We start from the raw sequence: 27,297 nt of genomic DNA, 5'->3' as shown, positions 1-27,297 counted from the left end.
CAGAGTGGCACCAGGAGCACTCTTCTGAGTTTAAACCCTTACGCTGGCCACAAATTTCTCAGACATGAACATTATCGAGGATATCGGGGATGCCTTGCAAGGTGCCGTTCAGAAGAGGTCTCTATCCTCTCGTACTCTTACCGATTTATGGACGGCCCTGGAGGATTCATGTTGTCAGTTCCCTGCAGTATTTCTTCAGGCATTAGTCACGACCGTCCCACGTCATGTTGGGGCACTTCAACGTGCTCGCGGGGGCCCTACACGATATTAGGCAGATGTACCAGTTTCTTTGGCCCTTCAATGTATATTCAAGCACACTTTTCTTGCAGTATTTCCATATTTTTGTCCAGCTCGCGTACGTCCCAGCCAGTAAGTGTGGATGGGATTGCCCGGCGCGGTCCGGCGTGACGGGAGGCTGCGGAGAGGCTGTGCGTGCGTGGTCCAAGGCCGCCGCGTGAAGACGACGGACGGACGGGTTCGTGTGTGGGACGCGGCTGGGCGGCCGGCAATCAGGGCCGGCGAGGCTGCGGCCGGCGCGCCGGTGCAGTGGTCCGCCGCCACTGCTCGCCGCCACACGCCGCCGCCGGCCGCCGCCTCCGCGCCTCTTGCCTCCCTCACAGGTAACGCAGCAGCGCGCGTGCGTGGCAACGAAGCGGACGCACTGTCCGCAGTTTCCTGTTTATCTGTACCCGGGGATTAACGTTGTTGCTGAGTATTTACAAGCGACCGCCTCGAGAAAACTTCCATCTGTTATGGGAACAGGACATTTCTGAGTGCGGTTTTAAAATAAGTTATCTATTATCTGCACATCTATATATTTACATGTATGTGTGTGTGTGTGTGTGTGTGTGTGTGTGTGTGTGTGTGTGTTGACTCTTGATGACTCTGTGTACGATCCACGTCTCCTCCCAAACCACTAAATCTGTTTCAACCAAACTTGTTACACATCTCACTTGCTATTCGCAATTGATTACTGTGACAGTAAGATACTCGTAGCACCACCATGGATCAGGGTGGGGGTGGGAAGGGAAGGCACAAAAGCATAAATCAGGAACGCCAGGGCAGCTTCAACCAAATTTGGTGTATACATGACATCAATTGTCTAGCTTTTTGTATAAAAATACTTTGGGGGTAGTATGACCCGAACCACCACTATGTTCCATAACGATCGATATCACTATCGAATTCATAGGTTTCAGGGTGGCATGTCTCGTTTGTGGCAGTTCCGATTACGTTACACTCCTAGTAGTAGGGTAGGGATCGAGGACGGGGTCTAGCGATAGAGTAGCGATGAAAAGACAGTTACATATCAGCATATATCTGCAACGCTGAAAGCAGTTTCTACCAAACTGGGCACACGCATTAGTTACTATCGACACTAACAATATATTTGTAAAACCGTTGTCTCTGTCTGTTTGAACACACTAGTCTCCAAAGCTGATAGACGAAATTTCATGTGTTTTCGCAGGTAATTTGAGTATAATTTCGGACATCTTGAGGGGTTTAGCTCATCAAAATCAGGTCTCGGAAAATAGATATTCATACGTGGTATAAAAACATACATATGTATGAATGTATGTTTGTATATTCCTCATCTCCTCCGAAACCACTGGACCAATTTCAACCAAAATAGGTACACTAATCACTTACTGTCTGGAAAGAATCGTTGTAGCGGTAAGAACCACATACCCCTTCAAGGAGTAAGACTGAGGATGGAAAAGAGTGTGGAGCACGACGCGCGAACACCCAGATTTTATTCATCCAGTATTTTGAGACCGAGAGCACTTAGTGACTTGGTCGGCCGCGGTGGCCGAGCGGTTCTAGGCGCTTCAGTCCGGAACAGCGCGACTGCTACGGTCGCAGGTTCGAATGCTGCCTCGGACATGGATGTGTGTGATGTCCTTAGGTTAGTTAGGTTTAAGTAGTTCTGAGTTCTAGGGGACTGATGATCTCAGATGTTAAGAACCGTAGTGCCCAGAGCCATTTGAACCAACTTAGTGACTTGCAAACAAACCTTAATTTTAAAACTTTATGACACTTTCTCTCGCTGACAGCTCCCACATAATTATGGAGACCCCCAACCACCTGTATTACATTTCCGCTGTTAATTTTTACATTAGCTATGAAGTTTTAATTTATTACGTCTTTACTACTACCTGTATTCTCGACACATTTTGAACATAGCGTTCACAAATACCATTGAATATACCGGCAATATTGTATCACTTTACGATCATAGTTCAGGATATATTGTGTCATCAACACTGGGATGCGTGAAAACTATCGCATCATGCAAGACGTTTAAATTTGTTATTACTAACGCGCTGAACAGATTTCGTTGAAATACGACAAGGGTTTAGCCTGAACCCTGAGGAAGAACACAGACTATTTTAGAAAGTGTGTAGTACAAGATACTTGTTGATTTGAAGTATATTGCTCAAATTAGGGGAAGATGTTTACTCTTTGAAAAATCTATTCACACTTTGACTAGCAACAATCTTTACACATCATTTCATTCCTTTATGAAAATTTGTCTCGCTTACAATTCCCACAAAATGGTGAAAGGAAAACAGCTTATCACCTACCAGATTGTCGCTGTAAAACTTTCGCATAAGGCACGACGTTTTACTTCATAACTTATTGACTACGGACTGTAATCGTGACAGATTTTGCAAACAGTGTTCACGTGTAGCATTGAATATGCGTGCAAAATTATATCTCTGTACGGCTCATAGTTCAGCAGATAAGACGTTCTAAACATTGAGATGCGTGAAAAACGGCCGCATCGAGCATGACGTTTGAGTTTATTACTTCTTCGAGACTTACTCTATTCGCAACACAATTAGCACACCGTATCCACATATGCCACTGCATGTACTTATAAACGGCACACAGAAAGGGGATAGGAGGAGATGGATATCGAAAAGAAAGAGGAGAAGACGGACAGAGAGTGGCAAGGAGGAGTTGGACAGAGGGAGGGGCGAGTAGCAGACGGACTGAGAGAGGAGAAGGAGGACAAGGACAGAGAATTGGGGGTGGATGAGGTGGACAGAGAAACGGAGGAGAAGGAGATATTCAAAGGTGGGGCAGAGGAGATGGCAGAAAGAGGGGGAGGGATGTGTCTGACCATAAGAATTGAAATAAATACGTAATCTGGCGGTATCTGGTTCTGTGCTGGTCTGGAATAAATAACTGTACTGTAAGACACCGCTAGCACATCCATGGCTGAGGGTGGGGATGGAAAAGGATGACGTAAAAGCATAAAGCAGGACCGCCTGGAAAAATTCCAACCAAATGTATAAAAACACGTATAGAGTGGGACGCCACTGCAACCTCTAGCTGTGGGGACAGGATGAGAAGGGAAGAAGTGTAAAAATATTGGAAAACAATCTGTTGGTTCTTTTTTCCTGTATTTATTCGACTTCTTATACTTTAGCTGTATGAAGCGCCATCCGTCTCCTGTTATTCAGTACATCAACAAGGTCACTAGAATGAGCACTGAAGACAGTAAATAATTTTTGTCGAAGTGTTTTGCAGTCAAAGATCATGCCACACGGCTGAATACTGCTATTACGTTTGACGCTGTATCTGTAGTCGCTTAATGTAAAACAACGGAAAATAAGATAGTTACCAGCAGCAGTTCTTTCTCTCGAAACGACATTCAGAGTTTGTGTCTCAGCTGAGATTTGATAATAACGGGATAAGAACTTTAACGGATGGGAATGGATGATAACTGCAAGAGGATCAAAGGACTTGTAGCCTTATTTCTGGAACCTTCTTGGCGTTCCCATTTAGTGTTTACGAAATCCAAGAAGACGAAATCGCTTGGGGGTAGTAGTATTTGAAGTAAGGCCACCATAGTCACAGGTCAAACTTTCATGGTCGGCTACCTCTCTCGGTGTGTTCCAAGCCTGGAATTTGAGCGGGTGTTAACTTATGACGTATAGAGGAATCACGACAATCTTATACCCTCTTACTCATGAGGTTTCCATGACCCTGCCACGTCATTTCTCTTACTTTTCCACCTCCAGACCTATCCTTTTTTGTACAAACGTTAGCAGTTCTCTGTAACTTTCACAACATGTACATGAGCTCGCGCATTCCCCCCTCTCCTAGCCCCCTCCCCCTCCGTCCTCTCCGCACACAGAGGGCTGGTAGGGAGAGAGAAAAAGAGAGAATAGAGTGAAAGGAAGAAGTGAACGAGGAAGAGATGGAGGGGAACAGAAGATGGATGAGCGCCGCGGAAGCAACGAGAAGCATTTATTAGTAAGAAGCTACGGAACTTATTAAACATTGCGCCGCAATCCGCGGACACAGCCGCGCGGGGTTGCCGCGCGGTCTTGGGCGCCTTGCCACGTTTCGCGTGACTCCTCCAGTCGGAGGTTCGAGTCCTCCATCGGGCATGGGTGTGTGTGTTGTCCTTAGCGTAAGTTAAGTTAGATTAAGTAGTGTGTAAGCTTAGGGACCGATGACCTCAGCAGTTTGGTCCCATAGGAACTTACCACCACGTGGACACATCGTACACGTAGACCATTGTTTGTTAGATGGAAATTGACGCGCGGAATTCTCACAGGCTGCAGAACCGTCGCACGGCGGGTCCACACACAGGTTGTTTTCGTTCGCATGGGGAGAGGTGGGCCATTGGTTGAGAGACCTGACTCGCATTCGGGACTATGACCGTTCAAACCTCCCAGATCTAGGTTTCCCCAAATTGCTGTAGGTAAACAGTGAGATGGACACGGCCGATTTTCAATACCCTTTGCCAACTCGACGTTCAACTTCGTTTATAATAACCTCGTCATCGATGGAACGCGAAAAACTAAGCTCCTTTATCTTACATTCGCGCTGGTTTTCGCGCTATGTTTAGCTGGCACCTTGCACGAACAACATACAAATTATTTTCCTGACTTTCATTATGTGACAAGAAGCGTATAGAAAACGGATTAATTGACAAGAAGCGTATAGAAAACGGATTAACTGTCGAGGAAGTGCGTAAATACTCAGATAAGACCAAGAGAAAAATTGCGAATCCTTGGTAGTGGTGACAGCTGCCATTCTAAGAAAAAAATGGGACAGAATAATTGAAAAACAGAAATTCGGTACGACCTTTCGCTGCTCTCTCGCATTATATGGAATCAATACAATATATTTAAATCATGTCGTAGTTGTCGCCGCCTTTAAACAAATATTTTTGTTGTTCACTTCAGTCTGTAGACTGGTTTGATGCAGCTCTCCAAGTTACTCTATCCCGTGCGGGCCTCTTCATCTCCGAATAACTACTGCAACCTACATCCTTCTTAATCTGCTTGCTATATTTATCCCTTGGTCTCCCTCCGCTGTTTTTACCTCCCAAACTTCCCTCCAGTACTAAATTAGTGGTTTCTTTGTGTGTCAGGATGTGTCCTTTCAACCAGTCCCTTCTTTTAGTCCAGTTGGATTCCTTTATTTCGTTTTGGTCCTTAATTCGATTCAGTAACTCCTGATTTGCTATATTTGTTATTTGATCTGCCCATCTAATCTGCAGCATTCTTCTGTAGAACCACCCTTCAAAAGCTTCTATTTTCTACTTGTCTGAATTGCCTGTCGTCCTCGTTTCGCTACCACGCAAGGCTACACTCCAGACAACTACCTCAGAAAAGGCATCCTAACATTTAAATTTACACTCGACGTTAACAAATTTCTCTTTTTCAGAAATGCTTTTCTTGCTGCTACCAGTCTGTGTTTATTTTTCTCTCTATTTTGGCCATTGTCTGTCGGTTTGCAGTCCAAACATCAAAACGCGTCAATTCTTTCCGGTCCACAATCTCATTCAGTCAGCATCACCTGATTTCACAAAATTTTCATCTGTTTCTTGCAGCGTAAGATAGCAGTGTGAGCTTGACATTTCGACGATAGGTATCGCCGGCCCATAAACCGCACAACAACAACCCCACAACAGTTGAACAGCGGCCTGGTCGGTTCTTTACGCAGATGTAAAGCCGAGACGGGCGACCACCGCTGCCCCACGCGGTGCACACTGCTTCCTCTTACGTCTTATTACTTCAAAGCCTCTTGTTAAGCTACGTCAAAGGCAAAACCCTTATCTCGATTATCATGATTCGTCGTCACTCCCATCTCGATTTCCTCCTCAATAATGCTATTTCAGAAAGCATTCGGTGAGCAGATGACAGAGGTCTTTCCCAAATCTTTTCTAGACTCCAGGTGTACGAAGTCCGAGGTTATCTTTCACTTTTCCCAGAAGGTTCCTAATTTTTGCAGACGGTAGGAGTATGAGCTCGGTACCTTCCTTAGATAGGGCTCGGCAGATTCTTGCAGAAGCTGCTCCCACGTCTGGGAGGAATATGATCATCATTGCGTTCTGGTTCTTTGCTCTTATTGTTGCGCCTCTTTGCAAGAAACGGCTGAGATACATATAAGAAAGGGATCAAGCCCATATTTCAGCAGTAATAATAATAATAAATCTCGAGTGACTAGGGCCTCCCGTCGGGTAGATAGTACGCCGGGTGCAAGTCTTTCAATGTGACGCCTTGCGCGTCGATGAAATGATAATGATTAGGACAACACAACACCCAGTCCCTGAGCGGAGAAAATCTGCGACCCAGCCGGGAACCGAACCCGGGCCCTTGGGATTGACATTCTGTCGCGCTGACCATTCAGCTACCGGGGGCGGACATTTCAGTAGTTATAATTATATTTCCCTTCTTGAAATTATTCAGTTTTGTGTACTGGCTTACCGAGTTTAATTAACTATGATAACAAAAATGAAATTTATGTTTAACTGCTTTGCTGCACTCTAGTACAAATTTTGGTTGTCAGTAAGACATAAAATTAATTAATTATGTAAAAATGATGTAAATGAATATTTCCACAAGTTCTGCTGCTCACTGTCGTTAAACGAATGACTGGAGGGAAGGCGACCTTTTCGATGAACACTATTGAGAAAATTTAGAGAACCAGCATTTGAGGCTGACTGCAGAACGATTCCACAACCGGCAACATACATTTCGCTTAAGGGCAGTGAAGATAAGTGGGATGAGGGTTCGTACGGAGGGATGTAGAGAGTCGTTTTTCCTTTGCTGAGTTTGCGATTAGAACAGGAAAAGAAATGACCAGTACTGGTACAGGGTACCCTCCTCCGCACAGCACGCAGTGACTTGCGGATTGTAGATATAGATGTAGATGTAGGTGTAGATGTGAGTGTGGATGTAGATGTAGATGGTATCAGTGCATTACTCTGGTTAGACTAGCGAGATAGTAAAAAAATAAATATTTAGCTCTGCATAACTTTGGTGATACTATGTCCAGTCTCTGTAGCATCAGTGTTCAGTCAGCTTCGAAAATCTTTACATTTGACGAAGTGAATCCAAACTTTGTAGCCCATCGATTTTGAATGAACAGCCAGAGGCCAATCCGATGTAAATTGTATTAGCGTATTTCGATCGCTTCCCTTATGTTTTAAAAAAAATCAGTGACACCGGTCACCCACTAATTCTACGATTTCACGGAACTTATTATGTTCCGGGTCTGATATGCATAATAAAATTTCTGTAGCTTCCAATTATCTTACGATTATGTCTGATGTGAAACGAATCCTGCGTCATAACGCTTAGTATAAGAGGGGCGTTCAATAAGTAATGTAACATTTTTTTGTGAAAGCAGGTTGGCTTTTTTCAGGATCGCAATACACCACATTATTCCTCACTCTTTTGGCAATAAAAACCTATTTTTCAACACAATCCCCTTTCAGTGCGACGGCATTACGCCGCCTTACTGTGAGAACCTGTATGCCCACATGGTACCACTCTACTGATCGACATCGTAACCAAAGTCTTTCTGCATCAGTAACCCCATCATCCACGTACTGCTTTCGCGAATTGAATACTGCATTTGGCCAAATATATGGGAGTCGGAAGGTGCGAGATCCGGGCTGAAGGGCGGATGAGTAAGATCAATCCAATGAAGTTTTGTGAGTTCCTCTCGGTTGAGCAGACTTGTGAGAGGCCTTACGTTGTCATGGAAAAGGAGAATTTCGTTTACATTTTTGTGGCGAGTAACATGCTATAGTCGGTTCTTTAGTATACTGAGGGTAGCAAAATACACTTCAGAGTTGATCATTGCACCATGAGGGAGGCAATCAAACAGAATAACCCATTCGGAGTCCCAGAAGAACCTCATCATGACTTTGCCGCCTGAGGGTGGGGCTTTCAAGTTTTCCTTCGGAGAGGTGGTGTGCTGCCACCCCATGGATTGCCGTTTTGTTTCAGGTTCTAAGTGATGAAACTATGTTTCATCGCCTATCACAATGTTCGACAAATAATTGTCACGATCAGTCGTTGCTCTTTATGGCTTTCTGTTAGGCGGCGAGGAACCCAGCGATCACACACCTTTGAGCACCTCATCTGGTGGACGACAGTGTCAGCACTACCAACAAAGACTTGAGCAAGCGAGGTGTTTGTGAAACATCGATCACCTCGAATGAAAGTGTGCGAACGTTGCAACATTGTAGGATCACAGCTATGTATGGCAGGCCAGCACGCTGTATATCGGACAGGTTTTCGTGAGGTTGTTGCAATGATGACAGACACCTCGCCCAACGACTCACCGTACTGCTCAGTATCCGTAGACATTCTGCAAGCACCTATGGATATCTGCGATGCTAAACAGAATGCCCAACAGAATGACAGCTCTCTGATCGGAACCTACCTCCGTTACATACGACACCCCGGAACTTCATGAAACTATAGGGGCTGATGCGCGAATATTCCACGATGTTCCTCAACAAATTTCGCATTTTTTCAACAGAAACTGGCCAATAAAAAATGTGTTGCATTATTTTTTATTGAACACCTCTCGTGAATTTCTTCGAAAGCGGGAGCGTAGCGATATTAAGCTCACAGGTGATGTCTTTGAGTGACACCCGACTAGTATGCCAAATTACGTTGATCTGGGTGGGTCGCAGTATTTCGGGTACCTTTGTGATTTTTCCTGCTACATGCAGCCTCTCTCGTCTTCACTGAGTGTAGATTGACTGAGGCATGTGCACGTAATGCAAGATGCAGAGGGACGAATAAATTTGGAGGCATAACTTGCCAGAACAATTGTACTGTCAGTGAAAATGATGGCGTAGCTGAATGAGTAGTGGTACAGTCTGGCGTTTGTCCAAGTAAGTAGAGAAAATTGCGTGAGTGAAGTACGGAAAACTGTCAAGTCAACCATCAACCGCGAACGGCCAATCTCGGCTATCGTGTGGAGTTGTAATATGGAGTGGACGTCTCGGCGCTCGAGTCAGTCCGGCGCGGCCCAGCGGTGCCTGGGCTGGTGTAATTTACCGCCATCCATCACGGGCGCGTCAGCGGGCCGCGTGGAGAATGCCGTATTTACAGCTGCGATCCGAGCTGCCGATACCGCTCCGCGCCAGAACCCACGCCCTCGCCACAGAAACAGCTGTCTTCCTCGTATGCAGCAGTTAGGCAGCAGCGGGGAGCGGGGAGAGAGATCGAAAAGCCGTCATTTGGGCCACTACAGGCGCTGCAGGTTCGGGCCGTACTCGCCTTAGTTCAGAGGTACACGGGAGCTAATACAACGTTCCTTCTACAGATGAATACAGGGAAGTATGTACTAGTTCCACAATCTTACTGTCCGAGAATGTCTATATTTTCCTTCCATCGAAATCACAACATTTGGGAGAATGCGTAAACAGTAGATGCCACGGTACCTGACAGTATACAGGGCGAATCTTATTAATGTATAAAAATCCATGAAGCGACATAGATAACGAAGAGACAAGCAATTTGAGGCCGCTGTTGTCGGAAAGCACCCCAAAAGTGGTTGGCGAATGTTGAACATGTGACGTTGCGAGGTGCCGGGGCTAGCAGTGTATTTAACACTAAATTCTTCTAGAATCTACATACGTAAATGATGCTCTAAGCCCCCCTATTCTAACTCCGACTTTTGCTGTTGCATAAGGATTAAAAAAAATACACGAACTGACTCTAATCAATCCTGCCAGTGGAGTAGAAGAGAGTTTGGCACCTGCAATAATTTAATTTGATAAATAAGTTAAATAAACGAAGGTTTCATTAACATAGTGAGGAATGATAGGGTTGCTCTACCGCTTAACAGAATGAAAGTTCTGTCCAAAATAACAAAATGATTTATTAAGACTAAACACAAAATAATAAACAAAAACACATGAAACATTTACAATACATCGAACTGGCTCAAATTGGATACTCAAACAAACGCTGTGAATGTGAAGTTGTCCCTAAACTAGATTGTGAGGATTATGACGAAGTGGTATGTGGAGCCAATTCCTTGCAACTCAAATCTTAAGAGAAAACACATAGCCAACCCAACATTAATTGCTGCTACCCAAGACAGAACAAAGTTAGAAGAAGACGAACAGGTGCGCTCTGCTGAGCTCTGATTATCACCTAGGAAAATCCCTGTCTGCCGGTGCTGCGGACATACCTTACCAATCTGTCTTCTTAACTGCAAGAACACGATTTGGCGTACTGGAGGCGATGGCTGGTTGCTTCGACGTCCTCGACCGAAAGGCGAGAGCTGACTACCTAGAGCACCCGTACAGGCCAAACACACAACATTCCCGCCCCCACGACAGTGGCGGCGTGGTTAAACGTTCCAATCAGCAACTCGAAAAACCGGCGGAAAATTCCACTCTATTGCCGGAGCACTACCATTCCACCAATGGAGATTCTTGGCGCCAATTTCTGCGCTGATTTTGCTACGTCACGGAGCTATGCCCTGAGCAAGCCAATCACAGTTACTATTTTGCAGAAAGCGCGGGAATTTTCCCGCCACAACTGCCTGGGTACACAAGTCATTTCCACGCCTCGCTGGTAGCCCACCAGAAAGTGTTTCCGCAAAGTTTCTGCGAAGTAACGGAACCTCTAGCGCAGCCGCTACTTCAGACCCCTCCGGGCGTGTGTTTTGACAATGTCGGCGTCTGCAAAGCATTCACTCGACTTCCTCACACCCGTCGACTTAACCCTTTCCAGATCAGAAGTGCCCGCCTGTCACCGGACCACCCAGGTGACGAGAGACGCTGCGTGGGAAGTCCGCGTGTGAAGGAATAGCGACTTTCACTGCATGCAATTAGAGAGGAAAATCGTAAAATAGAAATATGAGAGGGGGCTCATGCCACCTCTCATAGCCCCTACGCCATTTTAGATTGTAATTGGTGAGCGGTTGGCTCACTTAGGAGCAAGGTAGTGAGTCAATCGCCCAAGAACAATCTCGCAAACTGGCTGCACATGCCGCACTCTATAAAGAAAATCACTGCAACTGAAAAATGCAGCTCATAGAGGGAGGATTATTTATGATGTAGCCAACTTAACCTTCTTAATATGGAACACTAACACTCACATCACACATCCATACCCAGGGAGCCCCTTCCAAACACCGATTCACACAGACACTCACTCTCTAAATATGGCCCGGGCATGTGAGCCAAATATGGAGCAATTTATTCTTTACAATCAGAGTTGGAGTGCTCCGTAATTAAATGCCCAAGATGTTACAACAATTTTAATCATTAAACTAACCTGAACTCACTCACACATGATACTATTTAAGTTAACAATCTCTTTGTGAGCTTTCAGAATCTAATTACAACCTCCGATTCATTGTGTCTCCCTGCAGCAAGAACAACCTTTACAAAATGTTCCCTGAACTGATGGTCCATTCACAATGACAGTGGTGGTATCTGCTTCAGTTTATGGGGACTTCAGACACACTGTTTGCATACACACAACAATAAATACAAAATACAAAAAAACCATGGTGTGGAGAACAATACAGTAATTTGTAATAAGAATTACAGTGTAAAACACAAACACATACAAGGTATAACATACATTACAAAAACAACACTAGAGAAAGAAATTTAAGAAAAAAAACAAGGTTCATGGGGCATCAAGTTGTGCCGTGCACATTGCACAAAGTTCATGACTGTGCTGAGAATGAGGCACTAAATCACATTGTTAGAAATATTCGAAGCACTTCACAAATTCCACAGTACTGACATCACATAGGGCTAAACGTCGGGTGTTGTTGCTACGTTGTTGCAACGGCAATAGGGTGTGCTGGAGCATCTGCAGTACTCTGTTGAGATTGCTCCAAGACCCACGCATATGATCACGGCAGTACGGTAGGAAGACACAGTGATAGGCTCTCCTCACGTCGATTAATTGTCTCTGAGGTCTACTTGTTGGGATACATCACTAGTCTAGGTCTCTTCTCTCACTGGACAGTACTTTACGTTTCCCAATACTGCAGTTCGACGAGGGATGATGGCACGTGGAGTGACTCCACAAGTGTGTGAGGTCATCCATACAGGATCGAACTAGGAGCGACGATTGCTAAAACTGCTCCCTAATAGAGAGGAGAAGTTAGAAATGAGACCATACATTTGTTAGTGTGGCACGATACTGCTTTGTGTATGCAGATCGGCCAATGCTAGTGAGTTGTAAAAACCCAAACAGGTGAGTATATAGCGTCCCTTTCTGTCCTGAGGCACATGAGGCGCAGGTTCTGACACGATTTGTGATCTTCTTCATGTACTCACGACAACGTGGTCTGCCGCAGGGAATCCCTCCAAACGGCTGCCGCGTCCAGAGAGTTAGCAGGCTGTCGCGTGTGGGTCACGTGTCAGTGTCAACGGCCAGCCTCATTTTCGCTTGTGGCCCGGCGAGGATCCCGCCTAATCCCTCAGGTATACGGCCTGGTGACTGTCAGCTTGCAGGACCGGACGCTCGCCTTCTTGCAGGTAGCCGAAGACCTCTTGTTTTTGCGCTGGCTGGCCTCTGCATTGCCACGATACCCGTCATCTGCACAGTTCTGACAAAAATCTTATGCCTAACTGTTTCCCATGACCTTCTATGTTATAATAAATTTACATAATGACACATTGATGGTCTGTCATTTCAGACACTCTTATTTTACTTTTATAGTTATTAATCTATGGCTATCATTATAACAAAATCTTGGTGTATCAAATTTAGACATGGAAATAATTTATCTTGATATTTGTGTAGAGACCGGTCTCACTACTGTACATGGTGTGTGACGCTACACTGGATGAACAGCTAAATGTGCGGGCCCGCACTAATATTATTATTAATTATATAGATCGACAGTAGACATGCTCAAGAATTAACTACCATTTACCAACGATCTACATTCTATGTCTTTCGAATAAATTATGTTATTATGCAGGTCGAAGTTTTACTGAGCTTATAAAGAACAAGCAACTATTCTACGTTCGCTCGCCGGTCGTCCCTCCATCTTGGGTCTGTGATTTGATGACCTGAAAAATAACATCCCAACAGGCGCGCACCAAACACTTGTGGTAGAAAACCCCCACAATATTAATCTAGTTATTGTTAAATCCTACAGTTTAACTTATCCTTGTATATCGTACATTTTTTTTTGTTTGTTTACCTTATATAATACTCTTACATAATTCCTGTTACGTTGAGATGTCTCGCTGCTCGCCGCTATTGACGACAGTGATGTGCGCGCCGTACGACATGACCTCCGAGTTTTCATTACGCCTCACTGAAACTCCAGAGACTGGGTTAGCCATGGCTATACACGACAATAAATTTATAGTTGCAGCTTCCTTCTCTATGTGATGCGGTTTTCGCGATCAAAGCACACCTTTCCAGAGGCAATGTAATATGACCAAGCCAGGACTGGTTCCTGTTGAGGATTCAGTCGCCCAACACACGCCAGCTACACAGTATGTCACGAATATCCAAGTATAAGTCCCTGGTTATTCATCTGTGACAGTCACGAGCAGCACGCTAAATCCCCAACCAGCACATTGGCATGGTAGGCTTTATGCCTGCATTTCTCTCGTCTAGGGCACCATTGGAGTCAAACGCTCACAGGTTCACCCCGATTTGCAAGACAACGATGCTGGCGCAGCTCTGCAAAAAACTATACTGCCCATATTCATCCTCGAAATCACGCAATATACCACAATCTTGCAGTGCACTGACGCGTGCCTGCAAGCATTGATATGAACGTCTCACGAACTGGTTGTGGCCGCTATGGAGCGTATCACGACTTCTCAGAACGCTTCTAAGAGCACGTTCTTGTATGCGCCCGTTTGTGCGACATCTCGTCACTTATCTTTATCCCTTAACATGGACACCAGATAGGAAAGGACAAACACATAGCTCATGGAAAGGTAGTGCCTCTTATCGCAACGACAGAGGAGATCCAGAACATAGACAAAAAAAGTTAACAGCAGTAAATTCTTACGCGAGAAAACGCAGCATGTTAATACTTTAACAATCTTAATCTATTAACGCAACGATTATTGTTCCCCGAAGAAAGGTTCATATCTTTGCCTATTCTACTATGTACACCACTTACACTATTACTATAGCAAGGTTCATGTATTTGTCCATTCTACTATGTACACTACTTACACTACTACTATTCCACGAACTCCTTTATGTGAGTCCTATGGACTTCTTTCCTTTCAGCGTCTCCAATTCATAAGCATTGCGGTGAGCTGCTCTCCTTATACGGTACGAACCGTTGTAAACAGAATAGAATTTTTGGCATTTCATTTTTTGTTTGTTCGAAAGTCGGAAAGACTTAACGAGCGCCTTTTGTCCAATTTCGAAGTGTCGTAGACGAGCTCCCCTGTCGGCACGTCTCTTCCTGACCTCTGCTGCACCCGTATCCTCTTGAGAGTCAAATCCACTATGGCTTGGTGCTGTGTTCGCGCCCTTGGTGGGAAGTTTACGACCTCGGTTATCAAGTCCTTAGGAATCCGGTTTTTCAGTACTGTAATGGGTGCCAATTTTGTTATCCCATGGGGTGCCTCATTGATCACCTCCTGGAAGTCTTTAAGGAAAACGTCCCATGTTGTGTGCTGTTTGTTACAGTACAACCGGCACAAGTTTCCGAGTTCTTTAATAACCCGTTCTGCAGCATTCGAGCTCGGATGGTGTGAAGATATAAAAATGGGATCAATTTTACATTGACGCAAGGTCTCGTTCCATGTTTTTGACTTAAACTGTGGCCCGTTATCAGAAATAATTCTACTCACATGACCAACCTGTGGTAGGAAATCCCGGATTAGGGCTCGTGATACAGTTCGTCCTGTCGCCCTCTTCAGTGGCGTAAAGGTAACGTATTTGGACGTTAGTTCAACAAACACTAATACGTAAGCATATCCTCTTCTTGTTCTTGGCAAAGGTCCCATCAAATCTGTTGCTACTAATTGTCTTAATTTGGTCGGTACGATTGGGTATAATGGTGCCTGCATGCTCACAGTGGTGTGCTTAGCGTTTTGGCAGTCTTTACACACCTACAGTACCCTCCGAATTCGACGCTCCATGTTTCGAAAGTAACACATGGTCCTTAGCTTGAGATTGCACTTGCGTGGTCCAAAGTGTCCATAGCTGAGGTGAGTATGCCATATAACCTTGTTTATTAGGTGTTCAGGGATGCATACCCCCCATTCAGTGTCATTTGCATAATTTCGGTGGAAAATTATGCCGTTCCGCAAGAGGTAGAACTGCCTGATGGTGGCGTGTCTTCTGTCTATCCATTTCTGTTTCAATAACACTAGGGCAGGGTCCTTGTCTTGCTTCTTCTTGATGTCCTGCATACTACAGGTAATAAAATTTTCAAAGGCTACTTTCTGCATATAGAAAAGGCAGTAGTAATTTTCCTCCAGATCTTCTTCAATGTTGTGCTCAAATCCGATCGGTGACCGTGATAAGGCGTCTGCAATAATGTTCTGACTGCCGTGGATATATTCTATCGAAAAGTTGTACTGCTGCAGATATGATGCCCACCTAATGAGCCGCCTGTGATTAAGCTTTGCAGTCATCAAGAACTCAAGTGCCTTGTGGTCTGTGTAGACCCTCGTCTTGCGACCAAACAAAAGGTATCTGAATTTTTCAAACGCTCATACAATAGCCAGCGCCTCTAACTCGGTTACTGAGTAATTCCTCTCACTCTTGGCTAGTACTCTGCTACCAAACGCAATTGTCTTCCACACCCTGTTTCCTTCATGTACGTAGTCTTGGAACACCATGACACCCAGACCTGAGTATGAACTGTCCGTTACTATGCAAAGCTCTTCTGCTAAATTAGGGTGTGATATGATGGGTGCTTGTAATAATGCGAATTTTAATGCTTTCCATTCGGATTCGGCCGCCTCATCCCATTCCCAAGGAATCTTCTTTCCTGTAAGTTGATGCAACCTAGGACTGCTCTGAGTTTTGACATATATAAAGCGGTTGTAAAATTTTATGATCCCCAAGAACCCCCTTAACTGCTTCTTTGTCGTAGGAATGGGAAACTTTTCAATCGCTTCGATCTTCTCGAGATTTGGCGCAATGCCCTCACCCGTGATGATATGTCCTAGAAATTTGACAGAGGACGTCCCAAAATTCGATTTTTCGATATTGATAGTCACTCCGTATTCCTTGAATGTCGCAAGGAGTTCACCGAGGACCGCATTGTGCTCTCCCCAAGATTTCTCCGCGATCAGCAAATCGTCCACATAGCTGGTGACATGACGTTTCAAATTATCGCTTAGTATGCCGTCCAGTCCCCGAATGAATGCGGCAGATGAAACGTTCAAACCAAATGGTAGACGACGAAACCGATAACATCTTCCAAATGCTAAAAAGGCTGTGTACTGTCTGCAATTTGGATGGAGCTCGATCTGCCAGAAACTCGATTTTAGATCAACTGATGAGAAGATTGATATTCCATGGAAGTTTTGTAAGAGTTCCTCTAGTCGTTCCGGTCTGTCTGTTTCGGGTTCTATTATGGTATTAATTTGTCGCGAGTCCAAGACTAAACGAATACTACCATCTGCCTTCTCGACTACTCTTAACGGGTTATTATACGCTGAAGCCGTAGGTTCTATTATTCCTTCACTCAGCATTCGCGTAACTTCAGCTGCTACTTTCTGTCGATATGCCAAGGGGATTGGATAGGGTGGCACACGAAACTGGTTGTGCGGACGTACACGAAATTCATATTGGAAGTTCTTTATTGATCCTGTCTTGGGAAGGAAGACCTCCGCATGTTCTACTAGTAATTTATAAAGTTCTTTGCGGTGGTCGCGCCTTATATTCTTTATTGCTTCCACTTTTTCTCCTATTTTCTCCTTTATTTCTCCCATTATTCCGACTTCATTCTCATCCGTGTCCTCTCCCCTACCAGCAACGTCGACCTGTTCTTCTTTCTGTCTTTCAGACACGCATAGTTTATCCGTACACAGTTAGACGGTAGTTGAGCTGGGATCAGCTGGTCGTCGAACTTAATGTGGACGGGATTCCCTTTCCTCAAAACCACTTCACCTCGTCCTAGATCAACTATCGCTTCATGTTCATTTAGGAAGTCCGTTCCTATTATCATGTCGATCGCCAGATTTGGCACGATCCAGAAGTTAGACTCTATTTTGTGTCCTTGGCAGTAGAATTCCAGTCTTGTTTGTTGGGTGACCTCCGTACATTTACCCGCTAATGCCCCTTTTATTTTGGTTTTCTTAACCGATAGGACAGGCCAGTCCACCTCCTGAGAGCACCTCTTGTACGCTGCCTCAGATATTGCTGTTATGTAGCTTCCACTATCTATTATCGCATTCATACTCTTTTCAGCTATTGCTACTGTGATAAGAGGCTACCGATCTTGTCGAGGAGTTCCTTTATGTTCCTCGAGCAGGATTTCTGATAAATCTTCGTAATGTATCATCCGTAGTTGGCCAGGTCCGAGATTACTGCGAAATTCCGGCGGCCTGTGTTCGCACAAGTCTGGCGCCAATCCCTTGTTAAGCTTCCCCTCCTCTGACGTGCATTAGGATTTGCGGGCCTAGTTTCAATCTCCTCGTTCCACTGTTGTCCTTGATTTCGCTCTCTCCAATTACGGTCGCTTTGCCGTTCGTTATTCCTCCTATCCCAGATTCCTTGTCTAGATTGACCCTGCTCCCTGACGTTCTGGTTTCCGTGTCTTTGGTTTCCATAACCTTGAATAGCGTAACCTTGACTTCCGTAACCCTGGTTTCCTAACTGACCAGTGTGATTATGCGATCTGTTGTCGTCTTCCCTTCCTGGCCCGTGGTATTTGTTACTTTGCCCCTTATTCCTGTCCTTTGCGTCTTGTTTATCAAAGACTACTTCGAGTTCGCGCAATAGACTCTTGAATGCTTCTATGTCAGATCCACACTTCCCGACAAGTGTCTGTTGGTACCTAACTGGCAATTTGGAAAAGCAAAATTTAATGATTTCTCCGTTGCTATATGGACTATCTAAAAATTGATTCTTCTTGAGTAAATCACCAAGAAATTTGGTTGCGCTCCTATGCCCGGACACTTCCAGTTCAGGACAAAATATTATTTCCTCTTTAATCCTGTCTTGCGTTTCCTTTGACCAGTAGGTCCGCAGGAATTCACCAACAAATTCCTGATAAGTCCGACACGTCACTGCCACACCCCGCATCTTTTCCGCGGCTTGGCCTTCGATGTGTCCACACATGAATTCTAATTTTGCCTGGGTTGGCCATGATGCCGGTAATGAATTTGTAAACTGCATCACCCAGCTCTTCGGATGCATCGACCCACCATTTTCTTTGAACTTCTGGAATTTTAGTATCGACAGGAAGTGACTGTGATCAAAATCCTGTCTGATCCTCGCACTGGTGTTGTCACTCGTTTCCGATACTTGCACGTCTGCTGAGTGTCCTGTTCTATCTTGCTGATAACTGTGATGTGCTACCTCTGTATCACAGTGGAAGTGGCACTCAGAATTCACTCTCCTAAGTGGGCTATAATTATTGGAGCTATTACTCGCTGTTTCTGCGTGTGTATTGTTATTTCCGCACTCGGTCATTGGGCTAGAGCACGGCGGGCTTTTCCTCGGAGACACAATTCTGTCTACTCCATCATTGGTATCCGAACGCGCAGTGCTCGTGTGCCCGTTTTGCCCTAGTTTTGCTATCCGACTCTACTTCTTCCATTCGTTTCGTGGTGTTCGCAACCGCGATATTACCTTGAGTTTTTAAGAATGCTAGGGATTTTGAGTGGGATTGTGTTGTACGTCGCAAGCGCCCTGCGAGTTTAGAAGTTGCTTCCGCGACTTTCATTGCCCCTATTGCTGCCGTTTTGGCCAGGCCTGCTACTTTTTGTGCAGCCATTGACATTTGTTTTACTTCTCCACATTCTTTCTTTATTGTTAGTAATTCTCCACGAATTTCCCCTATATGGGAAATTATTGCCTCAGTGTCCTTCTTACGCTGTTCGTCAGCTTCTTCCTTCTCCTTCTTACGTTGTTTCTCCTCTTCTTCCTTCTCCCTCTTACGCTGTTCGTCAGCTTCTTCCTTCTCCTTCTTACATTGTTTCTCCTCTTCTTCCTTCTCCCTCTTACGCTGTTCGTCAGCTTCTTCCTTCTCCTTCTTACGTTGTTTCTCATCTTCTTCCTTCTCCTTCTTACGTTGTTTCTCCTCTTCTTCCTTCTCCCTCTTACGCTGTTCGTCAGCTTCTTCTTTCATTGATAGTAGGAAGCTCAGTATTGGGTTTACGTCATCTTTTTGATCCTCTTCAAACATGGGAGATGTAACTCTGGACACCTGGGCGCTAGAGCTCTGACGTGGCCGAGCTAGTCCCTGTCTGCTCTCGTTCGTTTGATTATAAACTTCTGCTACCGTCTCGACCTGTGTGCCTGTCTCTGTTTCATCCTCTACTTCACTATTATAATCACGGCCGCAACGCTGCTCTGAGATCGCGTCCAAATCACCTTCCTCATCAATGACCCTGGCGTCCTGTCCTGCTAAAAATGTGCCCATCTCATCTCTGAACCTATTCCCGTCAGTAAACTGCCCCTTATCCATTATGCTATCCTCTTTTGTTTTAGCTTCGCTCGATAATAGTCGTGCCTTACTTCTCGTTATCATTCATGAAAAACAAATTTATCTAAAATGCACAATAAAATTAACCTACTCCATATATTTTTTACACAAAGACATAAAATTTCAACAATGCCTCTCCAACGCTGTTATTATACGCACGATATGTTGTGATACAGAAACCGCACACAAACCCGACAAAGTGGGGTGTGATACGGACACACCATCAAAGGAACACAAAGACAATGAACAAAAGAATATATACACTGAAAACAAAAACTGTAATCATGCGCCGCTTCTTAAAACTAAACACGGAACTACCAGAAAAAAACTTGGGTATTAATCAATAAAAAAAATTAAGCAAAAAAAATTCTGAATGTCCCTACTACAAATAATACTTGCTTCTCAGCGATTCACAGGAAAGATCCTGGCAGGGTCGCCATTTTATGCGAGGTGCCGGGGCTAGCAGTGTATTTAACACTAAATTCTTCTAGAATCTACATATGTAACTGATGCTCTAAGCCCCCCTATTCTAACTCCGACTTTTGCTGTTGCATAAGGATTTAAAAAAAAATACGCGAACTGACTCTAATCAACCCTGCCAGTGGAGTAGAAGAGAGTTTGGCACCTGCAATAATTTAATTTGATAAATAAGTTAAATAAATGAAGGTTTCATTAACATAGTAAGGAATGATAGGGTTGCTCAACCGATTAACAGAATGAAAGTTCTGTCCAAAATAACAAAATGATTTATTAAGACTAAACACAAAATAATAAACAAAGACACATGAAACATTTACAATACATCGAACTGGCTCAAATTGGATACTCAAACAAACGCTGTGAATGTGAAGTTGTCCCTAAACTAGATTGTGAGGATTATGACGAAGTGGTATGTGGAGCCAATTCCTTGCAACTCAAATCTTAAGAGAAAACACATAGCCAACCCAACATTAATTGCTGCTACCCAAGCCAGATCAAAGTTAGAAAAAGACGAACAGGCGCGCTCTGCTGAGCTCTGATTATCACCTAGGAAAATCCCTGTCTGCCGGTGCTGCGGACATACCTTACCAATCTGTCTTCTTAACTGCAAGAACACGATTTGGCGTACCGGAGGCGATGGCTGGTTGCTTCGACGTCCTCGACCGAAAGGCGAGAGCTGACTACCTAGAGCACCCGTACAGGCCAAACACACAACATTCCCGCCCCCACGACAGTGGCCGTGGTTAAACATTCCAATCAGCAACTCGAAAAACCGGCGGAAAATTCCACTCTATTGCCGGAGCACTACCATTCCACCAATGGAGATTCTTGGCGCCAATTTCTGCGCTGATTTTGCTACGTCACGGAGCTATGCCCTGAGCAAGCCAATCACAGTTACTATTTTGCAGAAAGCGCGGGAATTTTCCCGCCACAACTGCCTGGGTACACAAGTCATTTCCACGCCTCGCTGGTAGCCCACCAGAAAGTGTTTCCGCAAAGTTTCTGCGAAGTAACGGAACCTCTAGCGCAGCCGCTACTTCAGACCCCTCCGGGCGTGTCTTTTGACAATGTCGGCGTCTGCAAAGCATTCACTCGACTTCCTCACACCCGTCGACTTAACCCTTTCCAGATCAGAAGTGCCCGCCTGTCACCGGACCACCCGGGTGACGAGACACGCTGCGTGGGAAGTCCGCGTGTGAAGGAATAGCGACTTTTCACTGCATGCAAGTAGAGAGCAAAATCGTAAGATAGAAATATGAGAGGGGACCCTGTTCCAAGCATTCGACGATCCACAGTAGCGAACGAAGCGTTAGAAGTTAAAACACATTGTGGAAAACATTCTGCGTAAATACGACTTGCTGCAGGCGCATTGGAATTGGCAGCACCGTAACATAGATGTATGTCTGCAAGCTCGTTAACTGTAAAACTATTCATGGTAGTCTTGTATTGCCACGGGCACTACCGTATCACATCGGATAATGTAGTGCTGAGCAATGTATAGCACTGCCTCCTACCGGCGAGAGCAGAGTCGACAAACCGCCGCTATACGCGCAGCTTGGTGCGTCACCTCGTGACGTCACGTTTTCAACATTTGTAATCCACTTTTGGGTATTTCCCGACAGTTTCAGCGCCGTGTATCTTATATTAAATTATGTGTCTCAGCGTCATCTACATAACAAGGGGTTTTTTAAACGTTAATAATAATCAGCCCGTATATCAGAAAATCGTGCGTTAAGGCTCCATAAATCGTTATGGATTTTGATTTCTGAGCTTTTCCCAGTGTCATTAGTAGAAGATACGTTCCCCTATGTCCAACCGCGTAGATGATTTCCTTTTTGTACATAATATTTCGACAGCTGTCGTAGAGATTTTCAACCGCTGCTTCGCCCAATGATCTGTACTCACTGTCTGAACTCGAACTAGACAGATAAATTTCTCCATCTGGGGTGACGATTTTATTTTTGTGGAGTCTGATTTGTGTTGTAACATGTCAAGACAGGGAACCACAAGCAAACTGGAGTCGTATATGAGCAAGTAGAGGGAGGCGGCCCTGACAAATAGACAATGTCACTGCGGACATCTTCAAGAAGACCGTTCTAGGTGTTACTCCAATATACGCCATCCAAGCTTAGTTGTCATGTACATTGGAGGTAATAGAGCAGAGGAGACGGTCGAAGGGTTTGAAAAATCTTGAACTAAACATAACATGGAATTCTGTAGCTATCACAGAGAGTGAACAATCTTCATTATGCAGAAATGTTATTTGAGGGGAACATTTTCGGCAAATGTGTACGTTTCTTTCAGCATGGTAAAAGCTCGTGTCACACAATGGCAACGAAAGTTATTGTCAAAGAATTCGTTTGGCAAGACGAATAGTCTGAGTTGTCCAATCGGGTGAATGGCCACGACTAAACCAAATATTGCAGAGCGCTACATTGAAGAGCCAAAGAAACTGGTACATCTGCCTAATATTGTGTAGGGTCGCCGCGAGCACGCAGAAGTGCTGCAACATGACGTGGCATTGACTCGACTCATGTCTGAAGTAGTTCTGGAGGAAACTGACACCATAAATCCTACAGGGCTGCCCATAAACCCGTAAGAGTACAAGGGATTGAGATCTCTTCTGGACAGCACGTTGAAAGGCATCCCAGATAAGCTCAACAGTGTTCATGTGTGTGGAGTTTGGAGGGCGGCGGAAGTGTTTAAACTCCGAAGAGGGCTCCTGGTGCCACACTGTAGTAATTTTGGACGTTGTGGAGGAAATATTGGGCTCGCAAGAGCTGTAGTGCACAATACCATAAGCTGCGATGACTGCTGTCTGCGCCGCTCACTGCTGACGAATAAGATAACTCTCGTTATGTCTGGATTGACCTTCACCAATCAAACTCTCCCTATGCCTTGATGAATTCAAGGACTCCTATTCGCCCCTACTCTATTGGCGTGGTACACTGCTCAGATAACCAGTCTACTGTGATGCCACGCAAAATTCGCTCGCAGGCGTTTGACTATAACTCTGTCCGTTCACACCGCACAATAAGTGTGGCGGCCAACACAGTGAACAACGCTTAATCAAAAGGACTCAATATAGAGTCGTGCTTCGATTCGCTCTCGACAGAGATGCTCTCCCAGTGAAGTACTGAGGAGAGACTTGTTCCTCGCTCTTTGAGTACACGTACGAGCGTGCACGCTCTCGTTACGTGTTCTCGCTCCAAGAGCGACGACGGAATGGCCCCTCTCCATGCCAGACATGAAGGGGTATATCTTTCGGTCTCTTCCATTACTCCTTCAGCTCAAGGCGTTAGAAATATTGTCTGCCAATCAGCGTTGCTTTTCTAAAACGGGAGAATAACGTTTCGTTTAAGGCGACCAATTCGGAAATCTGTAGTATCGGCGTTTGCTGTCTCCCTGTGAAAATCTCTGAAACTGCATGCTATGTGGAAAGAATGCGTAGGCTGGCCGCTCCCCCACAATGTAGCGGAATTTGGTTCAAATGGCTCTGAGCACTATGGGACTTAACATCTTTGGTCATCAGTCCCTTAGAACTTAGAACTACTTAAACCTAACTAACCTAAGGACATCATACACATCCATGCTCGAGGCAGGATTCGAACCTGCGACCATAGTGGTCGCGCGGTTCCAGACGGAAGCGCCTAGAACCGCTCGGCCACCAGCGACCAGCGGAATTTGCTTTCAAGCCGAACACGGGGCCGTCCTTTCACTCGGGCAAACGCTGTCTGCTCTACGGGCGGTCACCGGCCGACGTAGATGGGGTGGGACCAGCCTCCTGGCGTGCGGTTGCCTCTCTTGAACTAAAAGTCTCTGCGATCGTCGTGTCTGGACTGTATGTGTGTACGCCAGCCCCGAGTATTTCAACCACGGTGCGCATACTTGTTATTTGCATATCGTTTACATGAATTCATACAACACTGACTTTATCTTATCGAGGTTGGGTTCGGATGAACGTCTTGATGTGCGGAATATGATTTTGAGGGCGGAATATGTAAGCAGTGAAGGTCAGGAGACCACGACGTCTTACACCTGACATAACTGAACATTTAATAACAACACAAGAGATTATAGATGCAAAATTTAACCTTGGCACCGGTGGTTGAGCATGATAAAAGCACAGTTATGAGAATGTTTCATGGATACGACCATTGACTGAAAGAGTGATTAATTAATTACAAAAAAGACATAGAAAAATAGTTACGAACACCAATGCATAATGAAAGCAACTAGCTGGCTCCGAGACGTTAAAACAACGTGCAATTGACTCCTGCAGGGAGTTAACTAACATCAGTGTTTGCAGTGCCGGCCCATTCTTACCAAACTTGTATGGCGTAAATGTGCAAGGCAGTGGCAGTGGCGGCTGGAGATTCTGTGTTTAGCTTGCCCTTGTACCAAGAGCTAAATTGAGGACATTCTTCTCTGTGACAGCTAGGCTGGAGTCATCGTCTTTCCTCTGTTGTCAATAATTACGCTCTGAAACTTGACTGTCTGTGTCAGAGGAGGAATCTCGTCAGCCAATGGTAGCTTGCATTGCGAGTTCAGTCCAGTATATATTTAGTAACAATGTTAAAAAATCTCCCATTCCTGCGTATTTCGTTGTTATTAAACAATAGCGCTGTAGCGTGGGTAGGAAGCCATGAGACTTCTCCCCTCAATGATACGATACTGAAGCAGACCCACTGAAAGGCACACGTCTAGGCATGCACGAGACAGTGCGTATTCTATGGACAATAACATTATGAATCAATGGGAATACGCTTTCAAAAAGTTTAAAGGGAAAGTTCTTCCACAGCATGGTTGCTGAATTAGTGGCGTTTCTCACACTTGCCTCTGGAAAGGAACACCTGGTTAGAACTTTATCTTTCTAAAAGGATTCTTCGAAGAATGCTGAAGGCTTTGCATTCGTCAGTGCCTTACCATTAGAAAAGAGAAAAGGAAAGAAACCAATATGCTGGACAGTCACTGGTGGTACTGAATACTGTATGCAATTATGAAGCAGCGTAAGAGAACGGCTACAATGATCAAGGGAATGAGCACGCAGTATCCTGAAATATACACATCAAAAAAGTTTTGCATCACCTCGGTTGCGAGAGTTCCGGAACCTGTACAGAAAATTGGATTATAGATCAACATAAACATAATTTCCGCCATTTTTATTGCTCATGAAAGCCACACATTGCATGTTGTACCACCATACAGCGACACCCTCAGAGGTGGTGGTCCAGATTGCTGTACACACCGGTACCTCTAATACCCAGTAGCACATCCTCTTGCATTGATCCATACCTGCATTCGTCGTGGCATACTATCCACACGTTCATCAAGGCGCTGTTGGTCCAGATTGTCCCACTCATCAACGGCGATTCGGCGTAGATCCCTCAGAGTGGTTGGTGGGTCACGTCGTCTATAAACAGACCTTTCAAATCCATCCCAGGCATGTTCGGTAGGGTTCATGTCTGGAGAACATGCTGGCCACTGTAGTCGAGCGATGTCGTTATCCTGAAGGAAGTCATTCACGAGATGTGCACGATGGGGGTGCAAATTGTAGACCATGAACACGAATACTTCTCATATATGCTGCCGATATGGTTCACTGTCGGTCGGAGGATGGCATTCACGTATCGTACAGCCGTTACGGCGCCTTCCATGACCACCAACGGCGTACGTCGGCCCCACATAATGCCATCCCAAAATATCAAGGAACCTCCACCTTGCTGCACTCGCTGGACAGTGTCTCAAAGCGTTCAGCCTGACCAGGTTGCCTCCAAACACGTATCCGAAGATTGAAGAGAACATGATGCCAGTCCTGAGTGGTTCATTCGGCATGTCGTTGGGCCCATCTGTACCGCAATGCATGGCCTCGTAGTTGCAAAGATGGACCTCCCATGGGCATCGGGAGTGAATTTGCGCATCATGCAGTATATTGCGTACTGTTTGAGTCGTAACACGACGTCCTGTGGCTGCACGAAAATCATTATTCAACATAGCGGCGTTGCTGTCAGGGTTTCTCCGAGCCATAATCCGTAGGTAGCGGCCATCCACTGCAGTAGCAGCCATTGGGCGAGGCATGTCATCGACAGTTCCTATCTCTCTGTTTCTCCTCCATGTCTGGACAACGTCGCTTTGGTTCACTCCAAGACGTCTGGACACTTCCCTTGTTGATACCTCTTCCTGGCACAAAGTAACAATGCGGACGCGATCGAGCCGCAGTATTGGCCGTCTAGGCATGGTTGAACTACAGACAACACGAGCCGTGTACCTCCACGCTGGTGGAATGACTGGAACTGATCGGCTGTCGGACTACCTCTGCCTAATAGGCGCTGCTCATGCATGGTTGTTTACATTTGTGGACGTGTTTAGTGACATGTCTTAATAATCAAAGGGACTGTGTTTGTGATACCATATCCACAGTCAACGTCTATCTTCAGGAGATCAGGGAACCTTGGTGACGCAAAATTTGTTTGATGTGTGGATATTTCATGACACTTTTAGAGAAAGGCTGGTGCAGCCACAGGAAGTCGTGTTACGACTCAAACTGTACGCAATAGGCTGCATGATGCGCAAATTCACTACCGATGTCCATGGGAGGTCCATCTTTGCAACCACGAGACCATGCATTGCGGTACAGATGGGCCCAACGACATGCAACCATGACATTAGCAGCACCAGATGTGTGCTCTAAAACTATACCACATGATAACAAGGTCTTAAACAACTGCTTACGTTAGAGATAAAAGACCTCAGGGAAAGACAACTGACTCCATGTCTTAGGAACTGTGCCCCTTTTGTTATAATAAATAAATAAATACCATCCTTATCACAACTTATTATTTACCGACTATCGGTTTCAGTATGTGTTTCACACAAGTGTTGTCAAACAGCACTTAGTGGCTCCAGAGTTCA

The sequence above is a fragment of the Schistocerca piceifrons genome, chromosome 1 (assembly GCF_021461385.2).
Source record: "Schistocerca piceifrons isolate TAMUIC-IGC-003096 chromosome 1, iqSchPice1.1, whole genome shotgun sequence".
In the NCBI taxonomy this organism is placed as follows: Eukaryota; Metazoa; Arthropoda; class Insecta; order Orthoptera; family Acrididae; genus Schistocerca; species Schistocerca piceifrons.
This window is presented reverse-complemented; position numbering follows the sequence as displayed.